At 60.0% G+C, this 24962-nt stretch overlaps 1 protein-coding gene across 3 annotated transcripts in view; it reads left to right on the top strand.

The window, feature by feature from the left end:
- PTPRE (protein tyrosine phosphatase receptor type E) overlaps positions 1–24962 on the top strand; it is a 99972-nt gene that overhangs the window by 40864 nt on the left and 34146 nt on the right. For 2 of the 3 annotated variants that reach the window (XM_037497148.2, XM_037497147.2), the window contains exon 2: positions 3643–3664. The gene's annotated coding sequence lies outside the window, so the exon portion shown is untranslated. Of the gene's footprint in view, positions 1–3642; positions 3665–6656; positions 6775–24962 lie in introns of those variants that run through there. The other variant, XM_054690492.1, reaches the window with a different exon arrangement.

Genomic DNA, 24962 nt, shown 5'->3' with positions numbered 1-24962 from the left:
ACACCCCAGTCTTGCAGGGCGCCTCAGTGGGATGGGCAGGGGAGGATTCTACCACACACCCCTCACTTGGGGAGCTTCCCCCTCCAGCTCGCATCTCCCCCATCCTCTCTCTCAAGCATCAGAAGATCCAGAAACCAACAGCTTTGCTGATCCTGGAAGGTAAACAAGGGAACTGCGAGGCTCGGCAGAGGGTAGCCCCGTGAGGCCCCGGCTGACTCAGGGCGCTGTGAGTCCCCCATCCCCGCTGGCCTGGACCGGGCCGGCGGTGCTCCCGCAGAGGGCGGGCCTCACCAGTTCCCTCGGTCGGCGCGTGGCGGGCCCGGGCGTCCCCGTGCTTCGCAGTCCCTCCAGGTGCAGGCTCCAGGGCTGGCGCTGGCGCGCCCCCGTGACGGGGCTGAGGGTCTCCGGGGTCTCCCGCTGCCGGGTGGCCGGGCGCCCTGGGAGGCCACGGGCAGAGCCAGCCCCTCCGCTCGTGGCCTAGGGGGATTTTTATCCGTACGCCCTTGACCTGCCCCACCCAGTGCAGCTCTCAGCCCCGCTCGTGGGGACGCCTGTGCTCAGACAGGTGGCAAGATGCTGCCCGTTTTAACCACCAGCCTGAAGACAGCCCGGCGGCAGCAAGCGCCCAGCGCCCGGGGCTGTGGCTTGGCACAGGCATTGGACTTGCCTGCCCTTCTGTCCGCTCCACTCCAGACCACTCAGAATTTTGATTTTCCCCCAAATTGTAGCCCTTCCAGCAGTTCGGTTCTCAATGCTGTGGTTTTCTTTTCTTCTTGGCGAGCCTCGGGTGCAGGAACAAGTGGGGTGTTCCCCTATCTCCCTATCTCGGGAGCCATCGGGGCAAGCCCAGTGGCCGCTTCCTGCAGGAGCCCTGCCCGCCGACCGGCCGGCCTCCCTCGGTGGATTTCCCGCTCCCAGCCTCGCTCAGCCCTCCCCAGGGGCGGCCACGGCCTCGCTCTGCTCCTGGCTATGGCGGGGGCCAGGCCTCCCGGAGACCGGCGCCCCTCGCAGGGAGTGTGTGGCCAGCTGGGCCTTTCCAGAGCTCCCTGGCTCATAGACCAGGGTGGACCCCCCGTCCAGTTAGGGGGTCATAGGAGCTGGCCCGTGTCCGTGCCGTCCTGGGCCCTCCCGGCTGGCCGTTGGTGCTCAGACCCCAGGGGACCAAGGAAAGACCTGCCTGCCTGAAGGGATGGCCTTGGGGCGGGGGCGGGGTGGTGGTGCAGAGAGGAGAAGCCAGCAGCTGCCATGTGCAGCCGAGGGCACAGCTGCCCTTTCAGCATCCCTGAGCACCCCCTTATCCATGTCACTTGGCTAGGGAGCCCCCCACGCCGCCGTGTCTGCCTCTTTAACTGAGACTCAGCCTACCTCGTGGGATGGCCTTGGGCTGAGGGCCACCGAGGCACCCAGAGGCCCAGTCCACCCAAAGAGCTGTTCCCCTGCCCTTTCCGGAGGGCGGGCTGTTCCAGGAAGGCCCAGGAAGCCACCCAGTGTGTCCCTCTGCCCACTGTTCTCACTCCTCCGTGACACCCCCGGAGCCGTTTCTCCCGGCACCGGCCTCCCACCCCCTCTCTCTGCCCTCTCCCCTTTGCCTGGCTCCGCTGGGCCCCCCAGCAGCCTGAGCCGCGGGCCTCGGGCTGGGGCAGTGCTGGTGGGGGGCGGGGGGGGGCCTCTGGAGGACGCTGCTTGGGTTTTGCTCTCATTCCGCCCTAGAGAAACGATAGCTGTGGTTTCGGGCTCGCAGGTGCAGCCCCGACCTCCCACAAGGGAGCTGCTCGTGGGCCCACGGCTCGGTGCATCTTGCTTTGTTGCAAAATAAATAATGAAGGAACTCGAGTGCCAAGTGCGGGGCCAGTGTCGGGGCGCGCTTGACTGGAATTCCATCCGTCGTGCTGACGCCTTCCTTGACGCTTCTGACGAGGGCGCGCCGGGCCTCCCCGGTTCCTCCGCGCGGGTTTGGTCTGGTCACCCTGGAGCCGCCGGCTCTGCTTCCCCGGGTCCTCAGGATTCGTGTTGCACGGAAGGCCTCAGCACTGCAACGTGGCTCTGGAAAGTAAATCGATGACTCCAAACACTCAGGGCCTCCCTCCTGGCTCAGGAAAGGGTCACCGTTCACCTTTCCAGCAGCTCCCCAAGTTCTTTTGGGGGATCGGAAGGGGAGAGCCACCAGGGTGCTCCCTCAAGTCCCTGCTCCCTCTACCCCGGGGCACCCCTGGGCCCTGTGAGCTCTGCCCCTTTCTGTGTCACCCAACAAAGGGTCCCCAACTGCCTCTTTGTAGATTCTTCGGAATTTCCTATGCAGACAGTCATGGCCCCTCAGTATAAAGAAGTCTTACTCTCTCTCTTCCAATTTCTGCCTTTTATTTGTCTTCTTGCCTCATTCCCCTCTAGGACACATGCAGTACCAGGTTCAGTAGGAGAGTGGGGCATCCTTGTCCTCTTCCCAGTGGGGGGTGGCATGCGGACCTCCCCATTAAGAATAATGTCAGCTGTCGATTTGCACCGAAACCCCCGAGTATTACAAGAACTGCTTCTTCTGCTTCTTTGGCTTCAAACCTACCGGACAGGTCAGCTTTTTAATTATAGCAACAACTTGTTACAATTATGTGCTGCAGAGTCTTGATTGTCATTGGTTTAAAATAGCTCACCTGGCCACAGCTAAAAGAAGAAGTAGGCTATTTTGGTGGGAAAACCTTGTACCACATCAGCTATTTAAAAACGGTGGTGATCACAATGCGATTGCACCACCAGCAGCTCTGGTGACCGCCGACTGGGTCTCCGGCTGCAGGTGGATGCAGCCTGGGCTCCTGTGTGAGGCCCCTTACTGGCCACTTGTATAAGAACAAGAGCCGTGTCTGCCACTGGGGAGTTAAGAGGCAAAATGTAGTGTGTCTGTGTGAGGGAATAGTATTCAGCCCTGAAAAGGAATGAAATCCTGCTACTGAAGCAATGTGGGTGACACGCCAAGGCAACTGGTCATTCACTGTGGATCCCATTTATGGGGAAGGGCCAGCAAGGCAAATCCGTGGACATAAAGTAGGTTAGTGGCTGGCTGGGGCAGGGCTGGCGAGGGGATGGCCGCGTGGAGAACGCGGCTGAGGAGCTAGTAAATGAATGGGTGTGGCGTTTCTTTGAGGGATGATGAAGATGTTCTAAAATCAGGCTATGGTGATGTTGCAAAACCTTGGACTGTGCTAACCCACTGACTTGTCCTGTAAATGCGCGCTCCGTGGCACGCGGGTGAGAGCTCAATAAAACTTTCTTTGAAGAGAAGCACGGGGCTAAAGTAATGGGAAAGGAACACGCTGGAGAACAATCAAGCCGGAAAGTGGGGGAGAGGCGGCCTCACAGGCAGGTTTGGAAAACCTGTCTCTGGAGAGATGGGCTGAGGGTCGTGGCGAGGGGACATGGCAGTGACAGCGAGGAGGGCCGAGGGACCGCCTGGGGCGCGGGCGCCAAGCCCTCCGGTCCTGGGCAGCCGCTCCCCAACACCAGCCAGAGCTCCAGGGGCGCTTGGGGGGGACACTGGTGAAAGCTGGTGCTTGGGAGAGAGGTGGACCCGGCACATACACGGACGCGGCAGGGAGGGTGTGGCCAGCGACCCGTCTCCCCGAAAACTGACACCTTTTTCTCTTTCTCTTTCAGACTCTAGCCCCGTGTTCCCTCGGTGAGTACTGTACGGCTCTTTTTCTATATTCCGGGTCTTTCGCGAGCTGAACAACAGCGCGTGGGATTGTGTTGTGAGAGGAGCGTTGTCTTCCAGAGACAGGAGGCCAGATGGCCAGCGTGTTACGCTCGGATTTTATGCCTCGACTTGCGCGCGCGGCTGGTAGCGCGCTCTTGGTTACGCCATTGCACACCATTTTGTTCCCCCGCATAGAGCCTGGCCCAGCTGTTGAGTGTCCTCAGATGTAACGTGGAGCTCGCGGCCTCCACACGCTCCCCTCCCTGGGACTCGCCCCCCTGTCCGAGGACCCCCCTCGCCTCCCTGGGGTGGGGTGACGAGCAGGGAGCGGGGACCGTGGAGCTGTTTCTGGACTTGGTCAGCTGACAAGGGGCTTTTCCAAACTGCGCTGTTGTGAAAGATGGTGTCTTTGGGGCCGACTCGCGTGCCTTTTGAGGCCCAGCCAACTTTGATGGCATCGAGGTCCTGGTGAAAAAGGAAGCTCCGCCGCCTGCATGTTCTGTTTATCAACCTAATGGCGGAAAGTGTCCTGAAGAAACAGGGGAGGAGATCTAAGAACATTGAAGTGGCTGCAGTGTGGGCAGGTAGCGCGTGTGCGTGTGTGCGTGCTTGTGCGTGTGTGCGTCCGTGTGCTCACCTGTAGTGAGTGGCCAGGATGCAGGTAACTAGGAAGCTGTTTCCTAAATGCATCACCTTGTTTGAAACACCTGGACTCTGTCCTGAGTTATTTAAGGTCCATTCTTTTGCCCGGGCTGGCCTCTCCCGGGGGGTATGCCCTTCGGGTCACTGTCTCCTTTGGGCACAGCTGTCCCTGGCGTGGCCAATGCATGCCTACTGCAGGACTGCTGCCCTGTCTGAGGGCGCACGGGCCACGGTCAGCTGGAGGGTAGGAGGGCCCCAGGCACCGCTGAGCTGCCCATGTGTCCATGTCCCTGCTGGTGTCTCCATCGGCTGCAGCCCATCCCGAGTGGCTCACTCTGCTCGAGCAAATGTCAACGGTGGCATCAAAGAGAAGGGTCACTCAGTGGGACAGACGTCATTACAGCAGTCTGCAAGCCCGCACTGCTCGGAGGCACTGGTGTCTGTGTCAGCAGGGAGGGAGGTTCCACCGGCTGCCCAGTCAGAACTGGGGTCCCACTCGTGGGCTCAGGCCCCATGGACGCATTTCCTTCCCGAACAGAAGGCGCATCCAGGACACATTGAAAGTGGGTGACCCCGGTCTCTTGCCTCTCTGCCCATCACTCTCCCCTCCACACCCAGCCTCACCACCCATGGGGTCTGGGATGGCCCAGGCTCAGGGTTGGCCGGTTGCTGCCCAGTCGAGAGCGGGTCTGCAGGCTCCGGGGAGATCCATGCTCCCGGGACATGATCTCAGAGCCAGCCGCAGAGCCAGGAGCCAGCACCCACCCAGGACGGCTCCCTCCCTGTTTGTCCCGACATACAGGAGCCCAGCGACTCTGGGCCGCCCCGTCCCAGACCCGTCCTCTGCCTCCCTTTGGACATCAGGGAAGTCCTGTCTACTTCGGGCTGCTGGGGGCTTTGAGATTCAAAGTGCTCCTGATTTCAGGGTCTTCCTCCCTGCAGGAGGGGAGGGGTTTTATACATGAACCCCGTCTTACCTACTGCCCATGTGGATCTCCTGGCGGGGTGCACAGGAGGACCCCAGTTCACCCTTTCAGCCTGCTGCGCTTTCAGACTCATGCCAGAGCTCCAGCAAGTCAGCTCGGAGAAAGGAATGGCTCTTGTTTGGGGGGTTGCAGATTTTCTTCAGAGTCCATCAGAGCTAAGAAAACAGCCCACCTTTGGGCTGGGCAGCAGAGCATGAGCACCCAGGGCATGGACTTCTAGGCCTCATCCACATGGGGGCCGGCGGCAGGGCGGGGCCCCACGATACCTGCTGGGGAACCTGGCACCTGTGCCAGCCCCCTGGTCTCTGCTCTGCCGGCCGCTTCCCAGGATGACAGTGACCTTAAGTCAGGCGACCCAGTGGACGCCTTTCATTACATTACTGTTTTACCATCATCGGGACATTGGCCCTGAACGGGGGAGTGTCGCTGACTATCAAAAGCGCGTCCCTTTTCTCGCAGTAGTGCCTGGTCTTTCATTACAAAGCCCTCAGTTAACATTTGACTTTTTAAACTGCATGAAGCCAGGTGTTTCCAGCACAGCCAGTTTGCTCGTGTTTTTCTTTCTTTAGTATTTCAAACTCGGCTGGGGGCGCGGGAGCAGGGAGCCCTTTCTGACCGTCAGAGTGAGCCCAGCCCCTCCCGGCGGAGGCCTGGCGCCCGGGGTCTGAATAACGCAGCGGAATTCAGGCTTGCAGGCGTGCGGGAGCCTCAGAAGTAGCTTCTCTCTCCCCGGGCTCTGCCAGGCCTTGCATTGTCGCGGCCCTGGGGGCCCAGCAGCCGTCACCTCCACTTTGATTCATGGAGATGCCAAAGGAATAAAAGAAAATGAAACAGAAGGGCTGCTGTTAAGTGACAGGGAAGTTAACTTTTAAACTGACTCCAAAATTCCTTCTCTGGCCCGGGCCTCCTGTGTCAGGCCCTGTGATTTTCTCCTCCGAAGACTTCTTCCTTGGTGTTGGTTTCAATGGCAGGAAAAATAAAAGGAATCTGCTGGTGTTTAAAGTGGGGGGCTCAGGCCGGGGCCCCTCAAACAGTCCCGTCCCCCATGGCTGGGGTGCCGCGTGTTCTTGGGCTTTCGTGGGCGCCCAGGCGTCCCTCCCAGCGAACCCTCGCGCATCTCCCAGCAGCGAGTTATTCTCCCGCCGACTGAACTCAGAGCCTTTGGCTCTGAGGGTGACACATGGATTCACCCCGCATTTGTTTCCACTTCCCCCAGGAAAGTCTCGACCTTCTTCCAAGAAGTGCCCCCCGGGGAGCTCGGAGGTGGTGCTTCGTCAGGGGCCGCGTCAGCGCTTCCATGCAGGAAATGGGAACACGCTTCCCTACAAAAGCCGCGGGCCCGCTGGCGCTCGGCAGACCCGGCTCGCGCTGGCAGTTCTAGAAATTCTTTCTCAGCCGACAGGAAACATGGCTTCTCCCCGGCCAGCATGGCTCCCCGGTGCCGCTGCCGCCCCAGTCCAGGAGGTAAAGGAAGCTTTAGAAGGGGACCTCCTCGTCCCTTTGGGCTCACGGCGTGGTCGCCGTCCTGCCGTTCCTGGGCTTTTCTGAACTCAGATCCCAGGATCTTACCGGAAGCCTCCGTTAGAGGGAGCGCCGGCAGGCACTGCGGTTAGCTGGGTCCAGCCCCGGGCAGGAAACCTGGGGTTTGTGATGCAGGAAACCATTTTAATCTGCCACGACTTGGCCAAGTGGTGCTCTGCGGGCGGGGGCGCGGGGGTGGGGGTGTTCTGCATGGGGCCGGGGCCGCTCAGGCTGCCAGGAATGCGAGGTGAGGCTCACCTGTTAGGGAGACAGCCCCCACTGTTGTTGTGAGCTGGCTCGCTGCAGGACACGTGGGGGCTCCGCCCGGAATGTGGGACATTTCCTATTTTTATCACCAGACACCTGATTTCCCGAACCACGAGATTTGGGAAGTGGCGTGTTAATTGGAGGTGGCGCGCCGAGATGGGGAGCGGCCCGAGCGGGCTCAGCCTCAGAGCGGGCCCACCAGGAGCCCGGCTTCCTGCTCTGCCGGCGTCGGGCACACGCAGGCGGGCTCAGCAGCCAGGGGTGCCAGGGGTGGCCCCGGGCACGGGGAGAGGACAGAGCTTGTGAGAACTGAGCTGTCCAGGATGCGAGTGCGGCGCAGAGATGGCCAGACCCGTCAGGCGGGGTCCTGGCTGCGGCCCAGCCGGGCCATTCCCCTGGTGGACCAGGACCGGGGCTCACGATTGCAAATCTAAGTGACTTTTGGAAAGTGCTTTTTGTAATGCAGAGTTTGGCATAAAGTGTTTAAGGTGCCGGGGAAGGCACTCCTTGTGGAATTGCCGAGCAAAGTGTGTCCCAGTGGCAGCTTTTCTCCTTATTTGGAATAAAAATGGGCATAGGGTAAAAAAAAAAAAAACAACAACAACTTAGATCTGTGTTCTTTGATGATGGGGTTGATTAATTGCTCACAACTTTTAGAAAACGTGCTGTTGGCTTTTAACTGATATTAACGACTCGCCGAGGCCGATCTGTCAGTGAGGCCGGGGCTGTGTCCAGGGGCCATATGGGGGCAGAGCTACTGGAGCAGGGATGGAGACCTCCTCTGTTTGAGTTACTGGGTGACCATGTCACCGCTGCGAAATTAAGTTTTTAGATATCTTGTAGATGGAATTATAAAAATAAGACTTGACCTATTTCCTATTAAACGTGTATGCTGATAACATGCATCGTATTTACGATAACACGTTTGCACGAAGAGCACTTTACAGTTTTCAAAGCATGCTCCAGTTCACGCTGCCGCGGGCCTCGGACACACCTGGCGAGGTGGAGGTGTGCGTCCTGACCTTCACCTTTGAGAGGAGAGGACAGGCCCAGACATGGTGGGACGTGGCTTGGGAAGACAACAGCGGGCAGGGACTCAGGCCCTCGGCACTCGGGCCAGGGCTCTGCTTGCACCTGCAGGCCACTCGGTGAGGGGCGGCCGAGCCAAACAAAAAGAGTAGCAGCTTCTGCTGTGAAATGTGCTGTTTCAGAGAGCACAGGCCATGGGGCATGTGGACACGGGAGCTTGACCCTCACATTCTGCGAACAGTTTGCTGGGAGGTGACCATATTTTGGAACAACCTAGATCACTCGAGTTGATCTTGGCCAGGGTTCCAGCCCATTTCCGCTTGCTATCTGCTGACCAGATCCAGTTTTCTAATCTCACTGCACACACTGGCTGGGTTTCCTTTGAGCGCGCCCACACTCACCCACGTCAGCACCAGCGTCTCGCGGGTGCCCCAGGCTCGGCACGGCATGGTCTGTCCCACGCGGGTAGATCCACGGCCGGTTTCGGGAAACATGGCGTGGGAGGCTGATGTTCCATCCCGTGCGTGCTGGAGGGGGAGCCTAGAGCAGCGCCGGGCGGAAGCAGAGTGGAGTCCTAGAACGCGGGGTGAGCCAGGGCCACCCTCCCCGCCTCGTTTTGGAAGGTCTCGTCCAGGCATAAGGCTCTGTGACCTGCAGGTTTTGGGTCGACAGACACCCCCAGATAGCATGATGCACCCAGCGCGTCTGTCTTGTCCAGCCCTGCCCTCTGGGGTGGGTCGACATCTGCTCTGCACGGGTTTTTTTCTTTATTTTTAAAGATTGATTTATTTATGTATTCAAGAGCTGGGGTGCAGGCCAGAGATGCGGGGGGTGGGAGGACTCACCAGAGACAGAGCAGGGAGCAGGGCAGACTGACGAAATCCACTGCTGAGGGGAGCAGCGGGGAGACAGGTGGGATCTGCTGCGCCTGTGGGTAGCTCCCTGGCTGGGGATTGAACTCGTGCTGCAGCGTCTGGTGATAGCTTGATGGCTGCTGGCTCTGTGTCTTTAATCCCTGCACCACCAGGGAGGCCCTGTTCTGCATGTTTTGTAACCTCACCCTGGAAGGGAAGCCACGGTCCCTGTCTCTGAAAGTCACTCTTGTCACCTCTGCCCTCCCTCCCGTCACAAGTAGCGGGGATTTAGCGGGGATTTACGAAGGAGGGTTTTACTTGAGGGAAAAAATGCTTTGAAAAGCAGTCTTCTTCTTTCCATGAAGTGGCTTGTATTTGGGAAGCAAGGCCAGAAGTCTGTGGCTTTGATGTTGAAACGTAAGAAGAAGCATTAGTTCATCGAGAGAAGGTGCTTCCCCACCGGGGGAGTGGCTCTGGGGCCTTGTGACGGTTTATTCCACCTGAGGAGTGACTCACGCCAGGGCGCATCCTCCGTCCTCCAGGAAGCCCTGGCACCTCGCGCCCCCCGCACCCCGCGCCCGGTCACGGGCATCCTCAGCGAAGCCTGCAGGGCCATGAGGGTCAGCAGCGGGAGCTGGGGCCGGACAGGGTGGGGTCGGAGGCATCTCTGTTTCCCAGACCCACCGTTTGGCTTTCTTCCAGGGGAGCCGGCACTCACCTTCTGTTCAGCTGTTTCCCGTGGTGGGTGGATTTATTTAATTTTTAATGAGTGATTCACTACCTGCCGCGGTATGTTTTCCTCCTGTTTTGCTGAGGATTAAGTCATGTTTCCTTTAAAAACCTATTCTTGATATGATCTGAGTAATAGGGCACTCCAGTATTCAAGAACAGGGGTGTCGTGAAGCCTCTGGACACCCCCCCCCCCGGGAGGCGCTTGACCTCTGCAGCGTGACACGGGAGGACCAGGCACTGTCACCGTGGGCTGGGGGCCCCGTGCCAGCAGCCTGTGCCTCGTGCAACACTGAAGTCTGTCTAAAAATTGTTTTTAAAAGTTGTGTCATTTTTTATAGCATTTTTTCACGTGGAAACACACCCGTTCACATGGGGAGCCCCAGGGAGGCCCCCTAAGAGAAAGTATAGTACCGTGTCTACTCGGTGTCTGTCCTGCCTCCTCCTGATGCCCGGTGACACCGGGGTGCCCAGGGACCCCAGCTGTTAAGTGGAAAACCCATGTTTTCCTTGTGCATAAAAGCAAAGTAATCAAACTCCAGTGTGCGCAAAGATTTTTAATCAGAGGACGGTCAAGGGGAACAGTGAGAGGGAGACCCGGAGCAGGGGCTAGAGGGCCTCAAAGTGGGCCCCCCTCAAACTCTTGACATCAGCCGTCCTGGTGGGCAAACATCAGCCAGGCGGGCAGGGCCCGAAGCCGAGTGGTCCCGGCCCCGAGCAGAGCCCCCTGGACAGCAGAGCCAACCTCCCGGCAGGAAACACAGCGAGAGGTTTTGCAGGGCTCAGAGGGCTGGCAGGAGGAGAGGATGTTCCGCCACGGAACGCGAGCTCCACCAGGGCCAGGAGGGCGGCTGCCACTCTCCAGAGAGCAGGGCTCTGCGTCTGCCAGCGACCGCAAGTGGGGAAAGCGCTGCGGAGCTTGGCAGAGTGCAGAGAGAGCAGCCCGGCCTGCCGCCACCCAGGGCTCCCCAGACTCGGGAGCAGCAGCAGCGTTATCCTGGGATCCTCTGCGAGATCCGAGCGGGGCAGGAAGACAGCGCTCCTGTCACACATCTTTTCTCACCCAACTTTTCTTTCCTTCAGCCACCCAGGCCCCCGCTCCCCTGGGGCTTGCAGGGCGAGACAGCGGCCGGGCAGCCTTAGGGGTGGTGAGTGCGAGCTGGCAGGCGGGGGAGCTCGGGTCCAGGTGTGCGCCCGGCTCTGTCCACCTCCCTCTGGGTCCTGGAGCCGCCCCAGGGCTGGGCTGCCCGGCCCTGTCGCCCAGTCCTCTGCGGGCCGGGGCCGCACAGCAGGCTCACGCGGCCGGCCGTGTGCTGGACCTGAACCTCGGACATTCTTGGTGCATAGAACCTGCCGTGGGGAGCAGGCGCGTCATCGACGGACTTAGGTGGGTGCAAACATGCGTGTCCCTTTCAGGACAGGACTTGAAAAGAGGGTGACTGACGGCTGGGTGTGCCCCCTCGCTCTTGGGAAGGCATCTGAACCGGATGGCGCCACTGTCTCCACCTGAAGCGGAGGAAGCCTGCGCGCCGGGCCACCTCCGGGAAGGCAGAGCGGGCTGTGCCAGAACGTGGCGGCGCGGCCCGGAGACCAAGGTCAAACACTGGCTCTGCCCTCAGCGGGCTGCCTGACAACAAATGGGTCAGGTCCCTTCTACGGCCTCCATTCAGGTCTTAGATGGGGCCCGAGGCCCCCAAGTTCTCAGGGTCTGAGGACCCAGAGCAGCACAGCGGAGTGGCCCAGCTGGTGCCGCCGAGCCTGCCAAGGGGCGTGGAGATGGACGCCTCCCAAGGCTCTCTGTGCTGTTGTAAATAGCTTCGAGCAACAATGGATCGCTCTGAACACCCACGTGCAAACCTTGTTTTCCAAAGACGCCGCGATGTTTGATTAACTCCTCCGGGTGGCAGAGCGGGAAGACAGCTGAAGAGAGCGATGCTTGGGGCGCTGGGGAATTGCCCGGCGCCGAAGGACTGGCCAGGTCGGGCGCCTCACTCGGCATTCAGCCCCGTCCCTGCTCGCTCTACGCACTGGCATCCCCGGCACCTTAGACTAAGCGACTTGCCGGCTCTGTCTAAAATGCATGTCCCGGGAACGGGTGTCTCCTGGGGTTCTGCCAGCCCTCAGCTCCCCCTGCTGCTGTCCTGGCGCCCACCTTTGGTGCTGGAGAGTCGCGTTTCCCCGGGAAAATTCATGTCATGGAAACAGCGCGATTCACTTTTCACTTCAGGATGATCAGGCCCTCGTGCGACCCCCAGCGTGGCCGCCGCCTGATCATTGGGAAGGGAGCGAGCTCCTGAAGGACTGGCAGTGCTGGAAGTTTCCGTTGCTTGGCAACTTGGAACTTTATCTGTGTTGCACCAAAGGCAGTTCAGAGAGCTGAAGACGCTCGTTTGTATGATGGAACGTGACGGGGAGAGCGCAGGCCTCCCCTGTGAAGTCATTACTTCCACAACAGAACCCAGTGGAACGGGGGACAGGCAGCTGCCCCCACATGCCGGCGGGCACAGTACTCCAGAAGACGTTTTTCCTGCACCCCAATAATTTTGGATTAGGATATATTCACATTGCTCCAGATTCTAACTTAAGAACCCCCTTTAGAGCCTTTGCACCCAAAACTCTCCGTCTTAATGACCGTGGCACCTCATTCGATGTGGAGTCCGAGTCAGGAAACCCCAGCTGGCAGCACCCCCTACCGTACCCCCAATCCCCTCACCCCCATGTTCGAATTTCGCCCTCTGCCTCCCGAGACCGAACCCGGAGGCAGGGCCCAGCCGCGCCAGCCCCCGCCCGGCCCCGCCCGGCCCCCCCCCCGCAGGAGCAGTGGCTGCAAATGTCACAACCCGGGTTTCTTCCTGAAGTGGGTGTTGCGAGAGAGCGTCTGTTCTCTGCTGCAGTCGGGGCTCTGAGGCCTCCACAACATTCTTTGCTGTGTGGACAGTGTTTGCTGCCTGTTCTTGACAAACCCTCTCCGGGAGGGGGGAGCGGAGGGCACAAAAGCCAGGCAAACAATGGGGGGAGGGGCAGAGAGCAAGCCCAAGTGTGGCGGTGACGTGACCAAATCCAGGTCACCTTCATGAATTTGGGCCAGGCTTGGAGTGGCGTTTGCCTTAGAGCTTGGCTTGAGTAAATCACCTGCCTTATCCAAGCAGCAGCCTCTGAAGCCCCATCTAGGTTGTTTCTCCCTTTCCATGAACACCGTCTTGTTGGGAGTCCAGGCCAGTTTCCAAGACCATTTGCAGTAAGAGCCAAGGGCAGCCGAGGGCCCGGGCATCCTGGCAGGCCCCGCGTTGGCTCAGAGGGTGATGAGGCCCCGAGAGGCTCTGCCTGCCCTCCCAAGGCCGTCCCCCACGGTCCTCTGCTCTGCGGGGCTGTCAAGGGGTGCACAGCCCTCCTGGACTCAGCCGATACCCTGAGTCCCCGTCCTCGAGTTCATGGGGGGTTTCCCAGTTCATCCTTGGGAGACAGGCCATGGAGGAGTAAAAGTGACACCATCTTAAAAAAGCAGACTCCACCAGTGACAGGTCAGGGCTGGAGATCACTCTGTGAGTGTGTGTGTGAGTGTGTGTAACTAGTACATGCTAGTTACAAACAAAAGGCTGGCCAGGAGAGGAAGTAAGCTGTTGCTTGTAAATGTGCAGGCCAGAGCAAAACTGATGGGCGCCCCAACAGTTAACAACCAGCCCCTCATTTCTAGTCAGATCACTTTTGCTTTTGGAGAATCATCTGGAGCTAGTGAGAACCTCTCCTCGCGTCCACGGTACGGGCCAGATGGGGTGTGAGAGGCCCTTCTCGTGCAAACTCCTGCTGTCGGTGTGACCGTGGCTGGGGGCTCGTGCCCTGTCCTGTCCCCTGCCCGGGGGAGGAGGCTGAGGTCCAGCTAACTAAGTTTTACGTAGCCAGGTTTTCCGAAAAACTTGCCCCATGAAGCCAATGGATGATTTAAGAGTGTGATGTGCCTGCTGCGGCCCACACGGCAGCCATCCTGCAGCGTCGCCATGGCAACCGGTAGAAACCCTGGCCCCTTTGGGAATAGAAAGAGCTCAGCTCCTGTGGCAGGCGAGTGGCATTGCCGTCTGCAGCAGAGATGGATTCCATGGCCGTTCAGAAATTCCTTCTCAACAGCAAATAGATGAGACGCGGCATTTTCAGAAAATAAATGGCTCTGCAGGCAGGTGATGGGGTCATCTGCACCCCCAGGGACCCGGGTGGGGCGCCAGGGCACTGCCTGCTGGGGCTGCCCCACCTGCTCTTGGCCGGCTCCCCTTCCCAGCATGCACACGTCCACCAGGGCTGCCATGTGCTTGCCTCGCTGTCTGGTTTCTGTCTGCAGCTTCTCCGCCGGAGGCAGATACCCGGGAGCTATGGAATGAGCAGATACTGTCAAGCATGCGTGGCGGGCCCAGCGTGGGCGATTGGCCGTCCAGGTCTGCTCCTTGGGGCAAACTGAAAGTGACCACAGGGGCAGCGACGGGAACCATGTCACAGCGCAAGGCAGGCCGGGAACCTGTGCGTCTGCGGGGCTGCATGTCTGTGCCCTTCCCTCAGAGAGACTTGCACCCCAGGAGCCTCTGCCTCTGCCCCTCCTGAGCCAGTGGCCACTTTTGGGGGGAGGGGGCTTTCTCGAGGGAGCTGCCACTCTCCCCGGGAGGTGGCTCCACCCCTCCGTGAGAAAATCAAGAAGCCCCATAAAAACCTCCTACCCCACAGAAGACACAGGCAGCAGCACTGGCTGCAGTTTTTCAGAGGAACAGACTAGAGAGCAAAACTTGGGGGCACTCTTCCCTTTTCATCGGGAATCAAGTAGAAGAAAGCATGTTTCTGACATGGGAAGTTCTCCCTTCAAGGCCAGGTCATGCTGGAAATAGGATTGTCCTTTAAGTCCAGTGGAAAGCTCCAGAATGAAAGCATTTGCAGCCCCTTTGGGCAAGGGTACCCACAGAGACCCCGGGTGTGCTGAGGCCTCTCTCCTCTGCGTGTCTGGCGCTTTAGGCTGCGCTTCTATCTAGTTTTGCTTGAAGAGTCCTGTTGAAAGTGTCACATCAGTGGTAACTTTTTTTTTAGTAATTTCTTTTTTTTTAAGATTTATTTATTCATACATACAAGAACCAGGGTACAGGTCAGACATGTGGGAGGGTGAGAGGATTCACCAAGACAGAGTGGGGAGCAGAACAGGCAGACTGACGAAGTACACTGCTGAGGGGAGCAGCGGGCACGACAGGAGAGGTCTGCCGCGCCATGTGGGATTCTCACTGGCCGGCCGGGATTGAACCCGTGCTGCAGAGGCTGCGGGCAGCTTCACAGCACGGCGCTCAATCACCTGCCATATCAGGGGATGCCCAAGGCTGTGCCTTCCCTCCCCATGAGCTGGCAGACACCCCCTCTCATGTGGGGTGCACTGCCTCCAGCCCAGAGGGATCTTACACCATCTTTCTTACTGAATTTTTTTAAAAGATTGATTTATTTTTTGCATACAAGAGCTGGGGTACAGGCCAGAGGTGTGGGGGGTGAGAGGATTCACCAGAGACAGAGTGGGGAGCAGAACAGGCCGATCCTCTGAAACACACTGCTGAGGGGGGTAGCGGGGAGACAGGAGAGGTCTGCTGTGCCCTTTGGTATCTCCCTGACCGGGGATAGAACTCGTGCTGCAGAGACTGTGGACAGCCTCAGTGCTGAGACTTAACCCCTGCGCCGCCAGGGAGGCCCTCTTTCTGACTTATTTTAATCTTGAAAAAGGTCACATGTCTGGGAATGACACCTTTCTTCCTGGGCTTTTCTTTCTCCCAGAGATGCGCCATCTCTCCAGTGTCTGCACCCTGGGGTGCTGGGGCGCTGGGCTCCGGTTGCCGGCAGTACAGCCTGCGGGGCACTAGCTGCAGGAGAACTGCAGGGACACCCATGCCCCGCAGTCGGGTTGGGGGTGCTCACGTGGCTGGCCAGGGAGACCCCAGTGGGCGGCTTGGAGAGCGGTGTTCTCGAAGCGCCCATGGGTGCAGAACACAGAGGTGAAAGGGATTTCCCGAACGTTCCTTCTGTGGCTAGAGTAGGCTGTGAGAAAATGCGTTTTCTAACAGCCTTTAAAATGTCCTCGCGAATGTCGCTCCTCCCTGGTCCTCAGGCAGGAGCAGGTGCGCGTCTCCGGCGAGTTTGCGGCGCTTACTCCACGCGTGGGTGGTGGCTTCACGCTTCCTGCCGGTGATGCAGAGAGCCGCTGTGTCTTCTGCTCCTCTGCGCTGCTGCTTACACAGGCTCCCCCGGCCGCACGAAACAGAACAACTCCAAGTCCTTTAAGCAGAGAACATGCTGGAATTTGGGGACCTGGATCTCTCAAGGAAACATCTAGGAAGGCCTTTTAGGAAGGACCCGACAGGAAGGCGCGCGCGTTACCGGGGCAGCGCACCAGAAAATTGGAGGAAGAGATTCCTGCCGCAGCGTGCTGCTCGCTCTTGTTTTCTTAAAGCCTGCTGCCGGGGGAAGCTGTGATCACACGGGCTAGCATATGTTTTCCCAGAAACTGTATATCTGGTAAACGCTCAAATTGCTTTTAAATTGCTAATGCTGCTATGTGGGTAAACTCAGATACAGCTCACCTGTGAATTCTCTTTGATATGTTTGGCGAGAACAGGCTTCCTGCAGAGAATGAATATTAGGTTGCATTCTCGGGGCGGTTCACTTAAATCCCTTATCCTGGCACATGGGTTCTCTCCCTGCAAAGCACAGGCGACCCCAGGGGTTGACCCACAGCTCCCTACTACCGTGCAAAGGTCACCAGGCCCCCGGCTGCCCCAAATGCCCAGCAGTGTGGAGATACCGCCGGTCTCTGCGGTGCCCGAGCACTGGCCGGGGCTGCCCCACGCAGGCCACTCAGGGCACGGCAGAGGCGTCCTGCTGTGCCTGGGCCGCCACGTAGGACACCACGAGGGGTCTCCAGCTCACTTTAAGTTGTTGCTTTATTCTGTTTGCACTCAAAGAAAATAGTGGTGTCTCCCAAGTCAGAAAGGCTAAGAGGAAAACTTCCTCATGCTCACCTGTGGTGTGGAAGGGCCTCCTTGCCTCCAGCTAACTGCTGTGCCCCCAGGTGTGCCTGTTAAAGAGACACCTGATTGCCTGTGCGCATGTGTGCAGAGTGCATGTCTGTGCATGTGTGTGCATGTGTGTGCACACATGCACAGTGCACATGCAAATGTGTGTGCATGGGTGCATAGTGTGTGTGCAGCTGTGCGTGAGTGGGCACACAGGGTGTGTGCACGCTGTGGGTGTGTGCACGTGTGTGCACGTGGGTACTGCGTATGGGATGGTGTAGAGACAAAGTGCAGGGTTGCCCCATGGGCAGACGCTCCAAGCGAGCACGGGGCTTCAACCCACCTTCCAGGGCAGGGCTGGCTGCGGGGCTGCTGGTGCGCTGTGAGGGACCAACCAGGCTACCCCTGCAGAGCTGGGGTTCTTGCAGCGTCCCCTCAACATCATGCACAGTGGCAGTTCTGGGGCATTTCATATGACTTTGCTTCTTTTGGATGTGATTTAAATACTTGAACCCTGGGGTGTGAGGTGGCCAGTGGGGGTTCCCACTCTGCACCCCTGAGACCCCAGATACTGGGCTGGCCTCTGGCTCAGAACCCACTCCCCTGAGAAAGTCACTTTGTTAACAGAGGCTGCAGGAGAGTGAGCTGCACCCAGGACCTGGGCTGCTGGGTGCACTTGTGCAGCGAGCTCACAGGTCTTAGGAAAGCTAGGGAGCCCTCGAGGGACTTGGGGCTAAGGGTGTTTGCGGGAAGTTTGCGTCAAGGAGTCCACCTGCCGGGAAAGTGTGGGTAACAAAGCACTCGCAGTAGAAAACGGGGGATCACCCTCTCATTCCAGGGATTCCAGCGATGGCAAACAGGTGTGAAGGAGGGAAAAGGCGACAGTGGACGGGTGGCGGGGGGTATTAGAGTCCAGGAAGGCGGGGCGGTGCCTGCTTTTGCCCACCTCCCTTTGCCCAGCTCCAGGAGGGCCAGGCAGTCCTTCCTGGACCACGACGATGAACCACGGCCACTGTGTGGGGGGATCTGCGTGACGTGTTCTGTCCCCGCCTAGCTGCGGAGTTTGAAGTATGAAAACGCATGTGGGCTCTGCCTCGCCTCCCAGCTCAAGTCCTGGCTCGTCCCGTCCTCGCCGCGGGCCCTGGGGAGGGCCGCCTGGGTGACGGCAGCGTCTTCGCTCGGTGACGGCGGGGAGCAGGTGCGCTCAGAGGCGCTCGGCCCGCAGCCACGCCGGGCAGAGCACAGGGGCGCTGTGGCCCGTGTCAGGTCTTCCTCTGCCTCCCTGGACAGAAGTCAGTTTTTTATTTTATTCTCCTGGGAAACACTGACAACGTCATTCCTGCCCGGGGAGGCAGCCTTCTCAAGCCGCCCGCTGCCGCGTGATAAAGCCTCAGCCCGCGGGCCAGAGGCCGCTGCAGCGCCCTAGTTTAAAGCTACTCGGCTACATCCATCCTGACAAGGGCGTTGGGAAAAAAGAGGAAAAACGGAACGCAGCAAAATAGTGTCCGTAAGCGTGTCTGCGCGTGGGGTGATCCCGGGAAGCCGGAGCCGCCGCGTCGCCGCCACGCTCACGGCAGACGCACGCTGGAGCCCTGCCAGCGCTGCAAAATGAGAGCTAAGAAATGAGACCCAACTTAATTAGTATCAATGCTGCCGTGTAACTTCTAATAATGAGTATAATTTGCAGTACACGCTCACCATGTAATTTAGCACAATGGGAGCCGGGAAAGCAGGGCTAGTGTTTAATCAGGAGAAGTGATTCAGACAGGAGGGATGAGGTTCCGCGCTCAGCGCCTCTGCAGGAGCCCCGCGACGTGCGTCTGCACCCCATTTGCTGCGCCCCGTCTGTGCTCACCCCAGAGCGCGGCCCTGCCCGCCAGGGAAGCCGTGTCACCCGCTAGGGGGCCCCTGGCAAGTCACCCAGTCTCTGTGCCTCAGTTTCCCCGTCCGTACGGTGGGGGTCATCATGGCTCTGGTCTCAGCGTGGCGGGAGCCAAGAGTCTCGACAGAGAGCTCTGGCCGCAGCCCCCCAGCGTGGGGTGGCTCCGACTCGGAGCGGGGTGGGCTCGCTCTTCCTCCCACCACACCGGGTCCGTCTCCTTCCGAAGACTCATGTTTGAGATTTTTAGAAAAATAAGGTATGAGCGGCCACGCCCGTGAGTGGCGTGTGAGGACACGCACAAGGGTGGAGGGCGAGGGAGGCCCGACGGGAAGGGCAGTGGCCATCGCTGACCCCAGCGCCCCGCATTGTCTCTCAGCCCTCAGGCGCCCGGCGCAGCGGGGCTGGACCGTCGGGGTGAAGGTGCACTTGGCAGGGAACGCCCGAAGCAGGGTCCTGGCGGGTAGGGGGAGGGGGTCGTGGGGACCCCCGGCCCCCAAGTGGGAGGGGGTGGCCGGGGGCTGGAGGCATTCTCCAAGCCTCCTCGCAGCTGTCTGCGCTGCTGGGAAACACGGACACGAGCCACAGAAGCAGCGTCTCCCGGGCCTGGCGGCTGCAGGTCTGACCCGGGGCTGGGCCGCCCCCACCTCTGTGCCGCCACCCTCGTCCCTCCCGGCTGCGGCTGCTTCACTCCGCTCCCGGGCTTTTGGGGGAAGCAGGGCCCCCATGGGCTCCTGTCTGCACCTGACGCTTCCCTGCGCCCTGTCATGGCTCTCCACCGTGCTGGGCGCCCCACAACTTACTTGATTTTGACACTAGAAACAGCATCAGGCCCCGCACTGAGGGCTCTGCCCCTCAGACCGTGCCCCCACTTCAGACGTCAGTTGCCAGCCTGGCCACCCCACCAGGGAAGCTCCCGAGCTCGGGACATTTGCTGGCTTTCCAGCTACTGTGACTGAGGGTGGACAGAGGACGCAGATGGACAGCCAGTGAGGGGACACCGTGGGTGGGGGCTGGGAGGAGCCCCGGTGCCCCCCGAACTCTGTCCCTGGACCTGGGGTGCGTCACCCTCCTGGCATGTGGGTGTGTTTGACCAGGGGAGGCTCTCCAAACCCCATCTTATGGGATTTCTCCAGAGGCCTCCCCACGTAGACAGGATCAATCATTAACTCCTTCTCCAGCCCCTGACCCCTCTCCGGATAATGAGGGGCAGGGCTGGAAATTCCAGGCTCCTAATCCCAGCTTGGTCTTCCTGGGGGCCGGCCCCCACCCAGGCCACCTGGGAACCCACCCATTAGAACGGAAAACGCCCCTGTCCCGCCGCCCCAAACCCAGTGAAATGACAAGGTCTCAGGAGCTCTGGGTTAGAAACTGGGGTCAAAGAGCAAATACTAGAACAACAGATGCTCAGGGTGCTCCTATCGCCTAGGAGCTTCTGGGGGTTTCAGGGGCTCGAGCCAGAAACCAGGACACAATCGAAGCCGAGTTTCTTCTTATAAACCACTGACTGAACATGGCCGCCTCCTCTGCGTCTCTCGCCTGCTCCTCCTCTCATAAGGCCGCTTGTCCCTGGCTCCAAGGACCCCTAATCAAGTATGGGCTCATCTTGGCAAACCACACCTGCAGAGATCTGGTCCCAGACAGGTCACACTCTGAGGTTCCAGGTAGGCGTGAACTTGGGGGGACACAGTGGAACCCAGGACAGCATCAGCCACAGGTGGCTCTGCCCTGCTCTCTTGCTGAAGTTTGGGGGTGGAGAGAATGATGCTGTTGGGTTTCCTGCCATTACCTGCTCCTGGGAGGGTGGAACCCAGATGCCGCCAGTGTCCCCCGGTGAAATTCTGGGTGCAATTTCACAGCCAAGGAGAAAGCAGATTTGCATGGGCAAGCTCAAAGCAGAGGGAGAATTTTACACACGCAATATCCTGTCAGGCTCACTCGGACTTGAAAATCACCACTTAATCTAAATCTCTGTCCTCCCGTTTGAACATCAGGAGGTCGTGGGCCTCCCAGCTCCCAGTGGTGCTTTATGTAGTTTCTAGAAAACGGTGAGAACCCAAGCAAGAATGGCCTCTGCCAGCAGGGGGCGGGGGTGGGGGGGCCCCTGACCAGGCTCAGGTCCCGGCTTTCTGTTGGCTTGGCGTCGCCAGCGCCCAGATAGTCCAGGGCCTCCCTGGCGTGCCCAGCCTGTGTCCCGTCCCAAAGGCATTTCCAGGACAGCTCTGCCCCGCGGGTTCCCTGCCCCGCCGCGCGGTGTCCGGGGATTGCAATAAAAGGCTGTTGTTCGCTCGAAGGGCCTCCAAAGCCGGAGCTCACCCCTGGGTCCGCTTTCTCAAAGAGGCCGCCCTTCTCCACCGGAACATCCTCAACCCGATGTTTGGAGAAGGACAAATCCGCTGGCCCGTTCCCTGGCCCGTTCCCTGGCCCGTTCCCTGGCCGGCCGGCACCCGACGGCGCCCACGAGTTTGAGTTTCTCTTCTCCCTCCGGGGTCGCGGGCTCTCGTGGGCGTCTGTGCTGACGGGGAGTGGAGCAGACACAGCCGGGCACCACTGGACGGTGCTGGGGGCCGGGGTGAGCCGCCTCTGACAGTCTCTGGGTAAACCTTTTGGGCATTTCATCCACTCACTGAGCACATATTTTTTAGCTCCCATGTAATGACGCTGCCGTTTTGCAGGCTGAACAGACATGAGGCGAGTGCTGAGAGCTTTGACGGCCCCACCCCAGAGTCCCACCATCTGTTAGTGCCAAAACAGCTCATCGAGGGGGTGGGGAGGGGCTAAAGTAAATATTTTTTAGTGGGTTTTTGGAATTTACAGAATGTCGTTTGTGCAGAGAGGAAATGGTCAGTTTGGAGGCCCCAGCCCCCACGCCTGTCCTGATAACACCCCGCGGGGTTGGAGCCGCCGCCAGCTGTGACGAGCCCCCGCTGATGGGGGGACGCGGCTGTCCAACGTCTGCTTGTCTTCCCACTGTCTGGGTTTGAGTCCGGCTCTGCCATTTGACAGCTGTGCGGTCTTGGGCAGGTTACTTAACTCCTCTGATCCCCGAGTCCTCCACATGAGGCAGTGCATGGGCCCCGTCTGTCTCCGAGCTACCCGTGAGGGCCGGGGCTCTGGCTAGTGTCTGTGCCCAGGCAAGTGTGGAGTTTCCAGAAGGTCGGGGTGGACAAGGGGTAGAAGAGCTTCTCTGTGCCTAAAATAGCTTCATTTCAGGAAGGAGAAATCCTTGAGATTCTTAGCAAGTTCAAGAGTCAGGGGTCAGTTTAAAGATGCTAAGGCCTCCAGACCCACTCCCTGTGCCTTCTGCCCCAGTAGGCCAGGGCATTCAGGAAGGGGCTGCAGCCCTGCCCCCGCCCTCTCAGCGTGGGAAGGCCCCTGCCCCCATCTGGCCTCTCTCAGGTGGTGCCAGCAGAAGCCACATCTTCACAGGGTTTTCTGCCCGACACCTCCACGGCCTGGAGAGATTGGTGTGAGAGAGGCAGGGAGTCGGAGGAGACCGAGCAGTGTCTAGAAGATGCCGGGTCTTCCTCTGAAGCGGAGTAGATGGGTGCCTGGCTCCAAAGGCACAAGGCCAGCAGGCTGCGTCCCACCCTCCCCGCCCCCCAAGACACCATGCCCAGCCGGCCAGTCTCTCAGTGCCCTCTCCCTGTGCTGAGCCAGAGGGGCAGCGAGACAGCAGGGACCCTGCTGGCGCTGGGACACCTGGTGTGTCCTGAAGATCTTCCCGGGACACACCTGCTGGGTCTGGGGGGGCTAGTGGCCCATAGTGGCCCACTGGGGTCTCAGGCCCGTGCGTGTCGTGGGTGGGTGGGCCCGGCCGCTCGCTCATCCTGAGTGCCTCCTGCTGGGGGCTGTGTCCCCAGATGCAGCGCGGCGCCCCCTCGGCCTCTGTTGGGCTGGTTGAACAGACTCAGAGAGGGAACCGGGCCCAGGCTCTGCCCTGGGGCCTGCTGCGGGGGACGTAGCTGTGGTTTGAAGGATGCTGGAAAGGATTTTAAAAGTGCAAGTTTGAACACTTGGGGCGCCCCAGCTCCTTTATAGCCTTCATGCCACAGTCAGGCCTGGATATCGCTTAGCGCATTTTGCCAGGTCAGATCTCCCCAGTTCGTCTCCTTGAAAACCAGCACCAGGCCTGGCAGCTGTCACTTGCTCCGTCAAGGAGATGATGCTGCTTTTAAATGAAAAGCAAGCACGTTCCGGAGGCTCCTGTGAGTGAATCGCCACCTCGGCCACAGCAGCGCTGTGTTTGTAGGACTGGAGTTACAGTGCTCGGGGTAGTTCATTCTGCATGAGCAGGAGGATCTGGGCTCGGGAAGAGCGCCAGCCCCCAGCGTGGCGGCCAGCGGATTTATGGAGCCTCACTGGGGGCGAGGGGAACCGTGCAATCATTACATTTCTTGACTGCAGCAGAGCTGGTGGATGCACAGATGATGAAATAAAATCCCGCATCCAAGGAGGTGCTTGTCCTGGAGAATCCCATGCACCACGCCATGCACCACGCCATGCACCACGCCATGCACCACGCCATGCACCATGCCATGCACCATGCTATGCGGGTCGTCCAGCCCTTTAGCGCAGTGAGCAGGGAGACACTGGGAGGACAAGGTCTGACCTGGCGGGGACGGGTGATCACTCGAGCGGGAGCCAGAGGCACCTGGAAGATGCCCGGGGGGTTCTGAGCCTGACCTTGCAGGCCCAGCGGGGCGAGGAGCCCGGGCAGGTGCTGGGGGCGGACGCCGGTCCCGGGCTTTCCAACGGCGCCACCTGCTGGCCGTCTCCGGCATCGCACGCGGGTTCCAGCAACTGCGCGTGCGTGGGGGCGGGGTTTTCTCCCCCCCCCCCCCGTCCCCCCCCGCCAGCGCATCCCGCACGCTCAGGACCCCCCGCTAGTGCAGCTCCTAAAACCAAATGTGGGGCTAGAATTCCTACGTCACCTGAGGGTGGCGCGGCCAGTGTCCAGCCCAAGGGCAGGCTGGGCAGCCCTGGGTGCCCCTGGCTGCCAGTGCAGGGGCGCAGCCCTGGACTCCTGGGGTGTGACTGTCCGTGCCCAGAGCAGAACCTGGGTCAGGGTCTCTGCAGACTGAGGGGCACCTGGGGACCCCCAAACCTGCACACTCTAAAGGGTCCTGCCTCCGCCGCGTAAAGACAAAGTGTGCTCTTCCTCGGGTCAGAAGAACCTAACGGAATAGTGTGCAAAGAGAGAAGAGCAAAAAGGTCACGTTTCCCCAATAAAACGCCCTCAGCTCCCCATCCCCTTTGGGGCACATGCCCAGCCAAACAGGGTCGGCTCCAAGCAGGGCCTCCAAGGCCTGAAAACTTGCCACAAGTCCACGGCGCCTCCTGTGAGGGGGCAGATGGGGCCAGGCGATTCTGGGGCAAAGGAGCAAAATCAAAGTCCATCTCAAGTGGACGGCTGCAGTGTCAGCCCCCCCTCAGATCTCTCGCCCTGCAATTTCTTCGTCCCCAGAGTCCCGGTGCAGGCCCGAGGCTGAGGAGCAAGCGGAGCTGCGTCTTCACATGTCTCTGCTCCACGTGCCTTCAAGGCTTCTCCAACTTCCCTTTGCTGCTCAGCTCCACCCTTCCCCAGGGGGACAGGGACATGGGACCTCCCTTTTTCATGGAGACCCCCCTCTCTAGCAGGTGCACTGTGACCCCGTGGACCCCGGGAGGCAGGCCTCAGATTCCAGAGACAATCGACCGGCCTAGAGACAGGTGGAGGGGCCCAGGGGTCCCGCTCCCCCGGGGTCTGTGTCGGGGCTGATTTCACTGCGCCCCGGAGCTCCCGGCATCACGTGAACTACTTCAGGACAAGACACGGTCCCTAGGGAGCTGCCTTCATGGCCACCCTGGAGCCCCGCAGCCTCCTGGCCAGTGAACCAGAGCTCCCCGTGACCTCTGCCCATGAGTGCAGACGCAGCTCCCAGGGAACCCCACCTATTAAGCTATCGCTGATTGATCCCTTCCCACCTGCTTTCTTAAAGACCCGCAGGCGGCTCCTCACCAGGCAGAGCAGCGCGAGATCCAGCGACGGGCCCAGCCCAGCCGTGACCGCAGCCGAGGGCGCACCTCTGGGCTCCTGCACAGTCCGTGGCGCACCTGCTGTGGCGGGCTTGGGTGAGGCCTGACTCCCTGCTGGGGAGCATCCCGCAGGCAGCAGTGGGGCCTGAGTCCTGAGGCACCTCCAGCCCCAGCACCGCTGCGCGGAGGCCAAGGCAGCAGACCATCGGGTGGGTTGGTGCCGACCCCGCCCACCTGAGCCCACCGACGCTCTTCCGCAGGGGCTGTCTGCCCAGCAGCGTAGAGGCCCCTTGGGGCACATGCACGTCTGATCTCGTTGCCTTACCGCCCCCCATG

This window comes from Talpa occidentalis, unplaced genomic scaffold (genome assembly GCF_014898055.3).
Source record: "Talpa occidentalis isolate TD23 unplaced genomic scaffold, MPIMG_talOcc4v2.1 talOcc4.8, whole genome shotgun sequence".
Classification (NCBI taxonomy): Eukaryota; Metazoa; Chordata; class Mammalia; order Eulipotyphla; family Talpidae; genus Talpa; species Talpa occidentalis.
This window is presented reverse-complemented; position numbering and strand designations above follow the sequence as displayed.